We start from the raw sequence: 13679 nt of genomic DNA on the forward strand, positions 1-13679 counted from the left end.
TTATTAATATTAATGTTAATAAATGAAATATAAATATTTTGACGTTTCACAATTTGACAATTCACTTTTAACTGCAGTGCCTTAAAAATTTTAAAGCACTAGTGCCTTAAAGTAGCATTTTTAACGCTCCTATGGAGTCCTAAAAATTGCATTTTTAACACATTTGTAGAAAAATATATTTAAAAACACTAATATATTCTTTCCACACCTTTTCTGGACTGATACATATATAAATTAAAACATTTTGAAGTATAACTTCAAAAATATAATATGAAAACTATTTAAAAAGGCAGTATAACTATTAACTAACCTTTGTTGTTTCTCTTCCTACAAATTTTAAAACGCAACAACCATACATAACCAAACCGTCAACCGTCCAAACCACAGCTGCGCTACAGCTGCCATATTGGATAATTTTTGACATGTCATTTGAACATCCAATCAGAACAAAGTTATAATGCGCATGCGCCGGGATCGTAGGTTTTAACATATAAAAATTCACCCTCATATCGCGCGTAAAGAAGTATAACTTCAAAAATGTTTATTTCTAAAATAAACATTTTTTTCTATTTTCTGACAGCATTACAATGTATTTTGAGTTAAATAAATTCTTCTTGAGGTAAATAAAGTACATTCTTCTTTTTGCGTCAGTTAATCAATTAAAAAAATATTTTTTGGTCGCCCTGTATAAATAATGATATTGATGTTTATATTACTAAATTAGGGATTCCAATGAACTGTCAGTGGTGGCCGGTGGATGGCTAAACTGACATGGCCATAGACATAGATAAGGGGGGTGGTCATCGCGTATCTAATGTTTACATTAAATATTGACAAATTTGTAAAGAATATCCTGTTTGGTTTTGTTTTTTTGTTAATTGTGTAGCGAAATCTGTGAAATTGTGATAGCAAATTAAATATGAAGTGGTTTAATAATTGGATACGCCTATGGATGACAGTTTTGCCATCCAGCAGCCATATTATATCACGTGATTTGGAATGCCTAATAGAGAATTGAACACTCTTTCAAATGAGCTACCACACGACCCCTATTCCCATTTAAAAAATTATCGATTACGTCATCACGCTCTGATGGATGACGTCACTAGTATGAAATATATGCGAAAAACATGCAATATAAAAATAAAAATTGAACTGTTTCGGCATTTTCTTAAAATCGAATAACTAGTGCCAAATATCGAGGTGGACTCTTTTCTTTGGCCCACCCTGTATTTATTATTGCTCTGTTTATGTACTATTAATATAGAAGTTTGAATAAACGTTTCTTTCATTTTAAAAACGATTACAACGATAGTTATTGCAAAATATTTATGTAAAATGTTACTTTTCAGAAATTTATATTTTTTTAGAATAAATCGTTTTTTCCAAAAAGGGACGCTTAGCGGCTTTAAAATTTGTCTTGTATTGTCTACTTTTGAGTTGTAGAAGATATTCCAACAAAAAAAGTTGAAGATATAGTAAATTAGATAATAACGTGTTTCAAGCTCACCGTGGTACGTACTTACTTAATTTAATAGAAAATGAAACGTATTAATTTCCCCAAAAAAGACAAAATGCATGGTTATAACAGCAAATCCAATAAGATGTAAACTGGAGCTGGAGGGTCAGATAATAGAACAAGTGATGGAGGTTAAATGTCTAGGCATCACAGTATGTAGCTACGGAAAGCTCGTAGCAGAAGTGGAAGTCTAGTGAATTGAGAGCAAACAGAGCCGCAGGTTACGGGAATGACACAATATGGAGAAATAAAAATATCGAAAAAGAAATGAACGACAGAATTTACAAAACAGTCATCAGACCAATAATGGCATACGCGGCAAAAACACGACCTGACAGAGATGGGACAAAAATTTTGCTCGAAACAGCGAAAATTAAAACGCTTCGAAAAATCGATGGTAAGACACTAGGGGGACAGAGCTAGAAGTACAGATATATGACGGAGATAAAGGTGTATAACATTAATAACTGGGTAACAAACAGAAGAGTAGAATGGAATGACCATATAAGCCGAATGCCAACAACTAGAGTAAGTAGTAAGGACAACGAGAGACGGTTCCCCAATAGGAAGACGATCAGTGGGAAGACCACGAAAACGATGGAACCACAACTTACTGGAGGCAAATTGAAGAGAAAACAGACAGAGTCATGTCTATACAATAAGAAGAAGTACTTATTTAGTTACTATCGTTTTATTTTTGATAAATCTAGTTTAAATTTCATTATTTTCGTTCCTAGTCATAAAACCGTACCCCATTGGATATAAAATTAATAACATTTGACTGCCACTGTATTTGGACCAGTTCCCAACCACAAATCACTACCAAATCCAAAATTTTTGAAAAAATAGCTACAAAGTTAAACGTTTTTTGAGCGACCGCTTAAAAAAATAAACACAATTGAAAAACATACGTAAAAATGTAGGATTCTGATTTATTAATATTAGCCAAAATAAAAATGGACAATTATTTTTAATATCAAAATCAAAATAGATTTCCCATCGTCGCCAGACTTGATACGATGTTTTTGTGGCGACGAAAATTTTTGTCGACAGTGGTTAAATAACATCATGTCGCGACGCGATCGGTAGTGCCTGTGACAGTGTAAATATAGTTTTGATAGAGTGCAATTTTTCACTTATAGTACGTTCTTTAACGGTAAAATATTGCAAAACCTCTAAATTTTCAAGAACCGCTTGGATGGACATAAAATTTGGCATACACATAGCTAATAAGTCAAAGAAAAAAGTGATATTGTGCCGATATGTGCTTTTGCCCCGGGGGTGCTTTTCACCCCCTCTTAGGGGCGAAAAAATATTCGTCCAAAGTAAGTCTGGAAATGGATAAACTGACTAATTTTAAGTAACTTTTGTTCTATAGAGTTTTTTTACTAAGTCAATACTTTTCGATTTATTTGCCAGTGAATATGTCCATTTTTTCAACAAAATAACCACGCTTTTAGACGGTTTTTCGCAAATAACTCAAATAGTAAGTATTTTGTCGAAAAAACATTCTTAGCAAAAATATAGCCGGCAAAAAATTTTAAAAATGTTTTATAGAGGGTGTAACAAAAATACAGGTAATAAATTTAATCACATATTCTGGGACCAAAAATAGTTCGATTGAACCTAACTTACCTTAGTACAAATGTGCACATAAAAAAGTTACAGCCCTTTGAAGTTACAAAATAACAATCGATTTTTTCCAATATATCGAAAACTATTTGAGATATTTTATTGAAAATGGACGTGTGGCATTCTTATGGCAGTAGTACCTGAGGAAAAAATTATAGTGAATTTTAGACACCCTATAAAAGTTTTATGGGGGTTTTATTCCTTTAAACCCCCTCAAACTTTTGTGTACGTTCCAATTTAATTATTATTGTAGTACCATTAGTTAAACACAATGTTTTAAAAACTTTTTTGCCTCTTAGTACTTTTTCGAAAAGTCGAGTTTTTATAGATATATTTTGAATATTTGTCAAATCCACCACATATTTGTATACGGTTAAGTACGATTATGGAGACTATAGTAATGATATGAAAATTTATTTATGATTTACATTTTTAGGTATATTTTGAATCATATTAAAAAAGAAGCCACATCTCGATAAAAGGTGCCTTATCGTAAAAATACAAAGAGGCAAAAAAGTTTTAAAAATACTGTGTTTAACTAATGGTATCGCAGTAATAGCTTAATTGGAACGTACACAAACATTTGGGGGTTTAAAGGAACAAAACCACCATAAAATTTTTATGTAAACATATTACAAAAAAAGCCGCAACTCGATAAAAACTGCCTGATCGAAAAAATACTAAGAGCCAAAAAAGTTTTAAAAATATTGAATTTAGCTAACAGTACCACAATAATAATTTAATTGGAACGTACACAAAAGTTTGTGGGGGTTTAAAGGAACAAAACCCCCATAAAATTTTTATGGGGTGCACAAATTTCACTATAATTCTTCTTTAAGATGTTCCTGCCACAAGATTGCCACATGTCCATTTTCGTTAAAAAATCTCTAATAGTTTTCGATATATTTGAAAAAATCGATTTTCATTTTGTAACTTCAAAGGGCTGTAACTTTTTTATGTGCATATTAGTACTAAGGTAAGTTAGATTCATTCGAACTTTTTTTGTTCCCAGAATATGTGATTTAATTTATGACCTGTATTTTTGTTACACCCTGTACATCACGTCTCTGTACCTAGCAGAAGCAGAGTTATATCTAATTAAAAATAGTTTTATATTCGTCAAATTCCAAATGGAATATTTTAACTTGAAAAAACCAAAAATAAAGCACATTTTGGGGAAAACTCATTACAACTTATTTAAAGTGTTTTAAAAAAGATTAATTTTTGTTTTATAAAAAAAATTCTAGCATCAAAATTAAACAAGTTACGCTCCAAATAAAGTTTATCCCTTTTTTTTGGTAAAAAAATCGGGAAAATCAACCCCTAATTAGTATCTCAAATGAACTTAATCATTACGACTTCACAAGTTTTTGATTCGTGTATGTATTGTTTATATGATCTGTAAGTTTCATCGGTTCAGTCCTTATTTTTGAAAGGGCTGTAGTTAAAAGGGGTTGAACGAGTCACTGATCACGAATGCATGCAAATTTAAAAACACCAAATTACTTAATCAATTTTTGTCTAACAGAAAAACAAAAAAATACATGATATTCAGAAAATCAATGCTGACTTTTTTTATTTTTCGAGATTTTTGGTATCTCTAACAGTTTTTAAGTTATTTTGAAAAAAACATATTTTTCAAAATTAAAATTTTTAAAAATTTTTCCAAAAATAAGCACTTTGAATCGATGAAACTTACAGATCATATAAACACAACATAAGTAAAATAATTTGTGGAACGGTAACGATTAATTTCATTTAAGTTGCTAATTAGGAGGTGGTCTTCTCGATTTTTTTTGGCAAAACAAAAGGGACCAACTTTATTTTGAGCGTAACTTGCTTATATTTAACGCTAGAAACTTTTTATAAAAACAGAAATAAAGCTTTTTTTTACACTTTAAAAAAGTTATAATGGGGTTTTCCCAAAAAGTGCTTACTTTTTTGGATATTTCACTTCGAAATATTCGATTTGATATTTGGTGAATATGAATCTATTTTTCATTGGCTATAACTCTGGTTCTACGAGGTAGAGAGACTTAACGCGTACACCATTTTTTTACTTTTTTACAGGCTATATTTTTGCTAGGAACGTTTTTTTCGACAAAATACTTACTTTTCGAGTTATTTGCGAAAAACCGTCTAAAAATGTAGTTATTTTGTTGAAAAATGAGCATATTCACTCGCAAATAACTCGAAAAGTGTTGACTTGGTGAAAAAGCTCTATAGAACAAAAGTTAGTTAAAATTAGTCAGTTTATCCATTTCCGGACTTATTTTGGAAATATATTTTTTCACCTCCAAGGGGGGTGAAAATCACCCCCAGGGCAAAAGCACACATCGGCACAATATCGCTTTTGTTCTTTGACATGTAATTATACGTATGACAAATTTCATGTCAATCCAAGCGGTTCTTTAAACTTTAGAGCAAAAACCGTGAAAAAATGTACTATTAGAGTTTTAGAGTTATATCTTTTGCGGAAAGATATGGTTTCCAAGATAGTTTAAAGGAAGACCGCCACTAGCGGGGAAAAGTATTTATTATGATTAAGATGTTTCAATGCATTTTGAAACTTTTAGATAGGTAAAATCTATGAATAAGGTACATGATCAAGTTTGTTCTTAATATATTTTTAGTAAAATATTAGTAATATTTGTAGGGCGCGTTTTCATATATTTTTTTTCGTTAATCAAAAATTATTTGATCGTTATTGTTTTTACCTTTAGGTCTCTGTGGAATCTTCATATGTTTCGATTTAGCTCATACCAATATCATTCTTCGTCATAGAAAAGATTCATCTACACAAAAACTGTATACCGAAAAACTCTCTATACTTCCTTTGCTTACTCTTTGTCCTTGAATAATAAGTCGTAGGATGCTGTATCTATCATTTATCATAATATTGTAGGGTCATATTTATTCTTTAGACTAAAACAAGATTTAGCTTGTGGATGAGAAATAAACAATGTGTTTCGAACGTTAAACTTCACATCTTCTTCAAGTCTATATACCGCGAAACGCAACGGTATATAAATTTTACTTTTGCAACATAAGATCAAAATGGAATTGCGCATTCAGAAACTCTTTGAGTTAAGCTTGCATCTCATATAGACCAGGGCGCATCTGTAAAAATATTAGTACATTTGGACGTTGAGAGGTGACTCAAATTTTTTTGCAGAAATTGCTTGAAAATAACTCAAATAATAGTATTTGAGTTATCCTCCCTCTCAAAACGGTCCGGAACATTGTTTAAATAATCAAAATGTCAAAAAATGAAGGAAAAATTCGATTTTTTTCTTAATTTTTTGATTATAACTTTAAAAGTATTTATTTCCGAGAAAAGTTGTACTGACATCAAAGTTGCGTAATCAAATTTCCTACAACATAGAATTAGTTAAGAATTTAAAAAATAGTCACCCGTGTTGCAAAATACCAATAATTGCGAAAAAACCATACAAAAACAAGTATTCGCATTTTACGTTTTTCAACCATTTATGCTACACTTAAGACCTACAGTAAAAAAATACTGTAAATTTCATTAAGATCGGTTTAATAGATTTTGCAAAATAAATTTTGCAATCCAGCTTTAGCAAAAAAAAATCATTTTTTCAAAATGTTACAGGACTGAAAATAAAGCAGATAGCAAGTTGAAATTTTTTTGCGTATGGAAGTGTACTGTACCTTTCATTTGCAATTTGCAAAACTAAAATTGATTAACTACCACGGCGTCAGGAATTTTTTTAAATAAACATTAATTATTGGTGCTACACGCAGGACAGCGGATAGTTTGCTCTGATTGGGAATTCCAATGACCTTTGATAATGACTGATACATTTTAATTTTTACTACATTTCGATATAAATAAATAAATTTATTAATTGCAAAATAAAAACACATACTCTATCCTTTGAAATAACACTTTTTTGGCAAAAACTTTCTTTGTTCATATATTTTAACTTAGAGAATAAAAGTTTATTATTTTTAAATATAATATGCAATTGTTTAAACAATATTTCACAAACAATAATAAAATTAGTTTGATTTTTGTGGAATTAAAATAATAAAATACAACAAAATATAGAGTAAGAAAATAATATATTAGCTAAAGATTGGAAGAAATTTTGGTGGAAATCAACTTGTGTGAATCGAACACCGCTGTCCTGCGCGTAGCACCAAAAATTCATGTTTATTTAAAAAATTTCCTGACGCCGTGGTAATTAATCGATTTTAATTTTGCAAATTGCAAATGAAAGGTACAGTACACTTCTATAAGCAAAAAAATCAACTTGCTATCTGCTTTATTTTCAGTCCTGCAACATTTAAAAAAATGAATTTTTTTTGCGACAGCTGGATCGCAAAATTTATTTTGCAAAATCTATAAAACCGATCTTAATGAAATTTACAGTGTTGTTTTACTGTATCATAAAGTTTTTCTGAGTAAAATATTAAGGTCCTAAGTGTAGCATAAATGGTTGAAAAACGTAAAATGCGAATACTTGTTTTTGTATGGTTTATTTCGGAATTATTGCTATTTTGCAACAAGGGTGACTATTTTTTAAATTCTTAACCAATTCTATATTCTAGGAAATATAATTTCGCAACTTTTATGTCAGTACAACTTTTCTCAGAAATGAATAGTTTTAAAGTTATAATCAAAAATCCAATAAAAAAATGGAATTTTTCCTTCATATTTTGACATTTTGATTATTTAAACAATGTTCCGGACCATTTTGAATGGGAGGATAACTCAAATATTATTAAAAAGATAAAAAAGATCAAGGCAGGTTCTGTTTATATTTGATTCAGAGTTGGACCACCATCTCCATATAGCTATTTCAGCATCCTTATGCCTCATCGGTGAAGCTCAGAAGTCTCAACTCTATATTAATATTATTAATTAATATTATTATTTGAGTTATTTTCAAGCAATTTATGGAAAAAAATTGAGTTACTTCTCAACGTCCATCTCAAAACAGATGCGCCCTGGACTAATATTTTTTGCCTCGAAAAACGCTAAAATTGACTTTTTTGTGAATTTTTAATTGTTTATTTGCATTTTAAAAGGCTTGTTAAAAGTCTTAGTATTTAGACTATCATGGTTAGGAAATTTCTAGAGGCAAGAAGATACAAAATCAACAAAGAAAATATTATGAAATGACGAACGAAAATGACACGAAAAAAGTAAGACTCAGAACGGGATGGTTTGAGAACCTAGAAGACGACAATGGAAGAAAAATTCACAAGGGAAACATCTGAGTAGAAGGACATAGCCAGGCAGGCAAAGAACCATCCAAGGTTATTATGCAAAAAAAGTAGAACAAACAGTTTCCATTGCGTAAATGATTAGTCGTTAATATTTTGTAAATTTTAATTTTTTATGGTTAATGTTTTTGAATCGGAGTAATCTTTTGTTTCTTCCAAAAGCTTGATTGTATTTTGAAATTATCGTATTACCAGAGTATATAGAGGTTCCACAGTAAAATCACTCTTCTGTCGGCGCTTTGATCTCAGGAAGTAATACGGGCAGTACGCAATTGGTAATTCACCAGTGGTGGATGCGGGTTTTCAATGTTAAAAGCCGTACGTTTCTATGCCAATAGCAATGCGAGAGTGGGGCAAAAGCGACTGCCAACATTGCGCGGTCGCCATGCGCTACTATAGATTTTACTTCAAATTTTTCGGAGAGTGGTTCTACTGTCCCTCTTTATACTGTGGTATCACGTTCTGACTTATTTTTCCTATTAAAAATTCTAGACAATAAAAGGTGACTATTTCTTCAAATTTGTGATTTACAATAATTAATAGTAGTCCTCTTCCTATCACCCCGTTCAATCTCATGTACAGTCCATCTAATTTACTTACCGTTGCACGTCATTATCTACGTTAGAGATCTAAGTTGACATTGTTGCCCAATTACAAAAAATTCTTGAATTCATTTTAAATTAAATACATCAAAAAATTTTTGCGGAAGTGAATTATACAGCAAAACAAATTAATATTCAATGTGAATAAATAAAATCTTTAGAAACAGAAAACAAGAATTAAGTTATAATCTTACGTTAAAGTACATAATAAAAACAGTACATAATGAAACAAATACTTATAGTAAAGAATATAAGCAAATATAAAGTGTCATCACCGCAACTGTCAAATAAAAAATGTTACCAATTTATACCAAAATATCACCTGCGTTCGAATTTAGTTCAGTGTATTCCGAACAAATGTGCTTCATAAAAACGCTTTATGAACGCATTTATACAAATTAAATGAAACATATTATTGTGTATTTCTTTAAGTTGACATTAATAGAAATCTTTAAATATTATTTCTACGCGTATGTAATAAAATATGTCTAGTGGCTGTCATGCCAGTGTACTCGGCAAAGTGATTCTAAAAAAGAACACACCTACCGCCTAAATATTTCGTGTTGGTATCATGTGACGTCACTAGCTATGACGCGGATGACGTGCAACGGTAAGTAAATTAGATGGAGTATACTTAGTTTTATTTTCATTTGTGGCTGATTCATTTTTCCTTTTCAACGTTCAGCTTGGTTTTGGCTTTTAAGTCTTTTTCATTTTCTTCCACAACTTTTGGATCATCTGTATAAAAACTTGTTTTTGGGTTCCATTAAAGCAATAGGTACGTAATTTTAGTTTAATTTTCTTTTTCCCAAAACCTATTCTAATACGAGACCAAGGGATGTTTGGGGATTGGGTCTCTTTTTACTTTTGATTTTATCTTTTATCTTTTTATTATTATTGATTTTAAATTCCTTTTATATCGTTGTCTAGACCTTGATTGTGTCTTCGGACTTCAGACCATTTAATATAGATCAGACCATTTCACACCATTGCATATTAATTTGATTGTATAGATCTTAATATTCTTACTCAGTGACTGTAAAAATAATTTTAGTGAGTCTTCCTTAATTATGTTGCGATAATGTTATTTTACATTGCACAGAGTCACAAACTATTTAATACCCACAAGGCATAGAAAATGTCCCCCAGACTATAATTTCATTGTTTTCATTGTTTTCTTGAAAATGTTGACTCATTTTTCCACATGCTTGTTGATTGTCGATAAATTATATACAACTATGTACGTACCTGGTTTCAAATATAATTTACTGCATTTTTATCGTTATTTTTATGAATTTCTGAATATTTTCCTTTATTCTGTTACTAATTATAAAATTTTTTTAGAATATATTTACTTCGTTATAATATTTCATTGCATTAAAAATGAATTAAAAACTTAATCACAAATGTAATAGCATATTATTAAGAATTTTATGAACTGACATCAATGTTTAAGCCAGCTAGACGAATCCAGCCAGTTTTATTGGTACACTACCATTTTGGATTGTATCTTTCCTTACTTATTACGACTCTGGATCTTAATTGATTGTTTCAATATTAACAATATTTCCAAATGTTGTTTGAAAATATTAACTACCCTTATGTTATAACAGTTGTATTGGTTTAACTTACAAAGTTATTATTGGCCTAATTCTAAAAGTTAAAAAGAAAAATAAAAATCATCAAAGGCTTCTGTTGAATGAAGTCAACACAGTTTACAGTTAACCTCAATTCCATATCATAAAGTTCGGTCTCCTGGCAAAACTAAATAAAAAATGTATTTGACGTACTTTCTAAGACAGCTAAAAAACAACTTTATAATAGATATTTTGAAAGTTATTTTGAAAATGATTTTGAAATTTATCTTTTCAGTATTAACTATTTATTTATATTTATCCAGCGAAATAACAGACAAAATGAAAATATTTTCGTATCTACTAAACATTTATACAAAAATGTTCTAATTAGTTAGAAAACTGCTGATAGTAGTTGAGACAAGGATGATAAATTTGCAGTTACTAAAGAAATGTCAATGTAACAAAAAAGAAAGCTTCTGTTGGAGTGAAAGTAAAGAGAATGATAAACTCTAACAGAAGTAGAAAAGAGAAAAGAAATTGTAGCTAATGGAAAAAAAATGAGAATAGAAAGAAAATAGCTTCTCGTTGGAGAAGCTGAAGTAACAAAATACTTTTACAGTAGTGTTTGTAAAGGGAAAATGATAAGATGAAAAAGAAAGTAGGATGGAAAAACTAATAACAAAAGTATGAATAGACAGAGGCAAACTGCGTTAAAATTTACTAAAGCGTTATGGGGGCCTATTGGGTTGTGAACATTAGGTCATAAAACCAAAAAATGTTAAGTTAAGTTTTCCATTTTAGTGGGGACTTTCGATTTTTTAATTTAATTTTCCATTTCTAACAATCGTTTTTTACGATTTTAGGACCATCTATCCATAATTCGAAAAAAAATCTCATATAAAAGTTTCTTATTTTTACGTAAGGAATCCAAATCTGCAGTAAAAAATGGGGGCTTCTATTTAAGATTTTAAAGTAACCCCCCACTCCGCCTCCGTAGGGTGTGTCATTCCATAGCTTTTTCAAAAATATTGAATATGTAGGTACGTGTATTTTTCAGTGCAGGGAGATAATGTTGAATACTCCGACCTTCGACTCGCTTTGCAGCAGGTTCGCGCCAGCGCGCTTGAACGCAGTGAAAAACGGTCAACAGCTGTTCCTATTCTCTTTTGTAAATTACTCCGCGATTCAAAATCATATTCCGATGTGCACCGTGAAAAGAAATAAGCGATGGACTACCCCAGCTAATTGAAATATTATTCGAAAATATTACCTCAATCATCCAAGATAGCCATCGTTACAACCTTAGCTTAGCTCAGCCTCTCAAGATGTGTGTTTGTCTTATCCTAATCTTAGAAATGAACTCTGAAAATTTAGAATGGTTGCAAACAAAACAGTATTTTTAACTAATCATGTTTATTGTTCATAAAAATATAATAAAATATGACTTGTAAAATTGCATTAACAAATATATTCAAATTCTTGCCAAAAACTAAAAATTTTTAGATTATACTTATGGCTTTTGGTATCTTATGGTAACTTTTTGATGTTGAATGGAACTGCTGTGGACTTCTCTTGACCTGGGCAGATGTTGTGTTCCAGGTCAGTGCAGCTGCGGTTGTTGGATGCTGTAGTCTGGATGTCATGGTCTCACGTTGTTATTTCGCCGTAGTTCCATCACCGGTGAGGTTGGCTTGAAGCTGAAGGCTCCCGGAGGGAGAAAAGTTGATTCTTATTCCAAAAACTTTAAGATAAAAACACATATCAAACATCAAGAAGAAAAACCAAAATGTACCTTTGCCAAATAGTATTCAGAAACTAGTAGATGGCAAGGGTAAATTAAATGGAATTTAGATGAGGAGAATAGTTAAAATTTTGATTACTAAACGTGCATACATGTAAATATATGTAAAAAGATATATTTAAAACTAAAATATCAGAACACATGTTCTGACATTGGAGATTAGATATAAAAAATATTAGAAAAATGTTATAAGAAGCTAGGTATGCATGTAATATAATGAGGAATATAATGATTGTAATAATTAGAAATTTTAATATTCTTACCCCAAAAGAAAGATGATTTGAATAAAAATGATTTATTTTTCACATTACATGCCTTTTATAAGATTACCGCCGCCATTTGGAGAATTGAAATGACAGCGAGTAGGGATGAAGTGTCACTTTCATGACAGTGCGACATAGGCAGTGGCGGGCATGTTCCGTATTATAGATACAGAGTAAGAATACACAGGGTACGTTCAGTATGATGATTTAAATGAAATGAGATATAGTAAATAGAAGATAATAAAAGAAGATAATAAATGAGGATAATAAAAGAGGATAATAAAAGAGGGCGCCAACGAGTTTTTAACGAAGAGAACTGTAAAACAAATAGAAGAAAATTATTGTTAATGAAATATTAAAGAAAATAAAGTAAAATAATTATTTAAAAATAAAATATATCAAAGATGTGGCGTTTGTAACGTTACAACCACTTGACTTGACAGACAAAAAACAATTTAAAAATAAAAGTTGACAATACCTTGAACGCGTTTTCCTCAAAACTGCTTTTTTCAAAGGCGGTAGACATTGTAACACAAGAACTACCTGACTGATCCACCTGGAATTTTATATATATTTTCTTTAGACATTTCTTGAGGTAACTCTGTTGAAATATTTTTTGTTTTATGCTTATGTTTTTGTTTAACAATAATAAATATGTCAATTTTCATCGTTGTTTTGATGTCTGAGTGATACCAAAAAGTCAAAAATCTTTGTCAAAAAAAAATAAAATATTTTTGAATTTTTTGTTAACCATGATCCAAAGATGAGTTCTGATGTCCACCGAAAAATCCATTGTTTTTTGAGGCGTCTTTAAAATTTGCGACCGTTGCGTTGGTTTATTTTTCAATATTCTTTCTTGAATTTTTTTTTTTTTTGAATATTCTATGTGTTCTGCATATGCTTATTTAATTTAACAATAAAATATTTTTGCTGTACTTAAAAAAAATTACAAAAATATGCTTGTAATCTTGATTTCAAACCCGCCCCCTTTTAAGGATATATATGACAAGATTTCGATAGGCAACC

At 30.4% G+C, this 13679-nt stretch overlaps 1 protein-coding gene across 7 annotated transcripts in view; it reads left to right on the forward strand.

The window, feature by feature from the left end:
* Nucleotides 1–13679, forward strand: part of LOC114329438 (G protein-activated inward rectifier potassium channel 3) — a 273370-nt gene that overhangs the window by 104632 nt on the left and 155059 nt on the right. The window contains exons 1-2 of one of the 7 annotated variants that reach the window (XM_028278553.2): nucleotides 2589–2675; nucleotides 5604–5731. The exons of 1 other annotated variant lie outside the window; for it this stretch is intronic. The gene's annotated coding sequence lies outside the window, so the exon portion shown is untranslated. Of the gene's footprint in view, nucleotides 1–2586; nucleotides 2676–5603; nucleotides 5750–13679 lie in introns of those variants that run through there. 5 more of the 7 variants (XM_050649641.1, XM_050649626.1, XM_050649649.1 and 2 more) reach the window with 5 other exon arrangements.

Source organism: Diabrotica virgifera, chromosome 1, assembly GCF_917563875.1.
Source record: "Diabrotica virgifera virgifera chromosome 1, PGI_DIABVI_V3a".
In the NCBI taxonomy this organism is placed as follows: Eukaryota; Metazoa; Arthropoda; class Insecta; order Coleoptera; family Chrysomelidae; genus Diabrotica; species Diabrotica virgifera.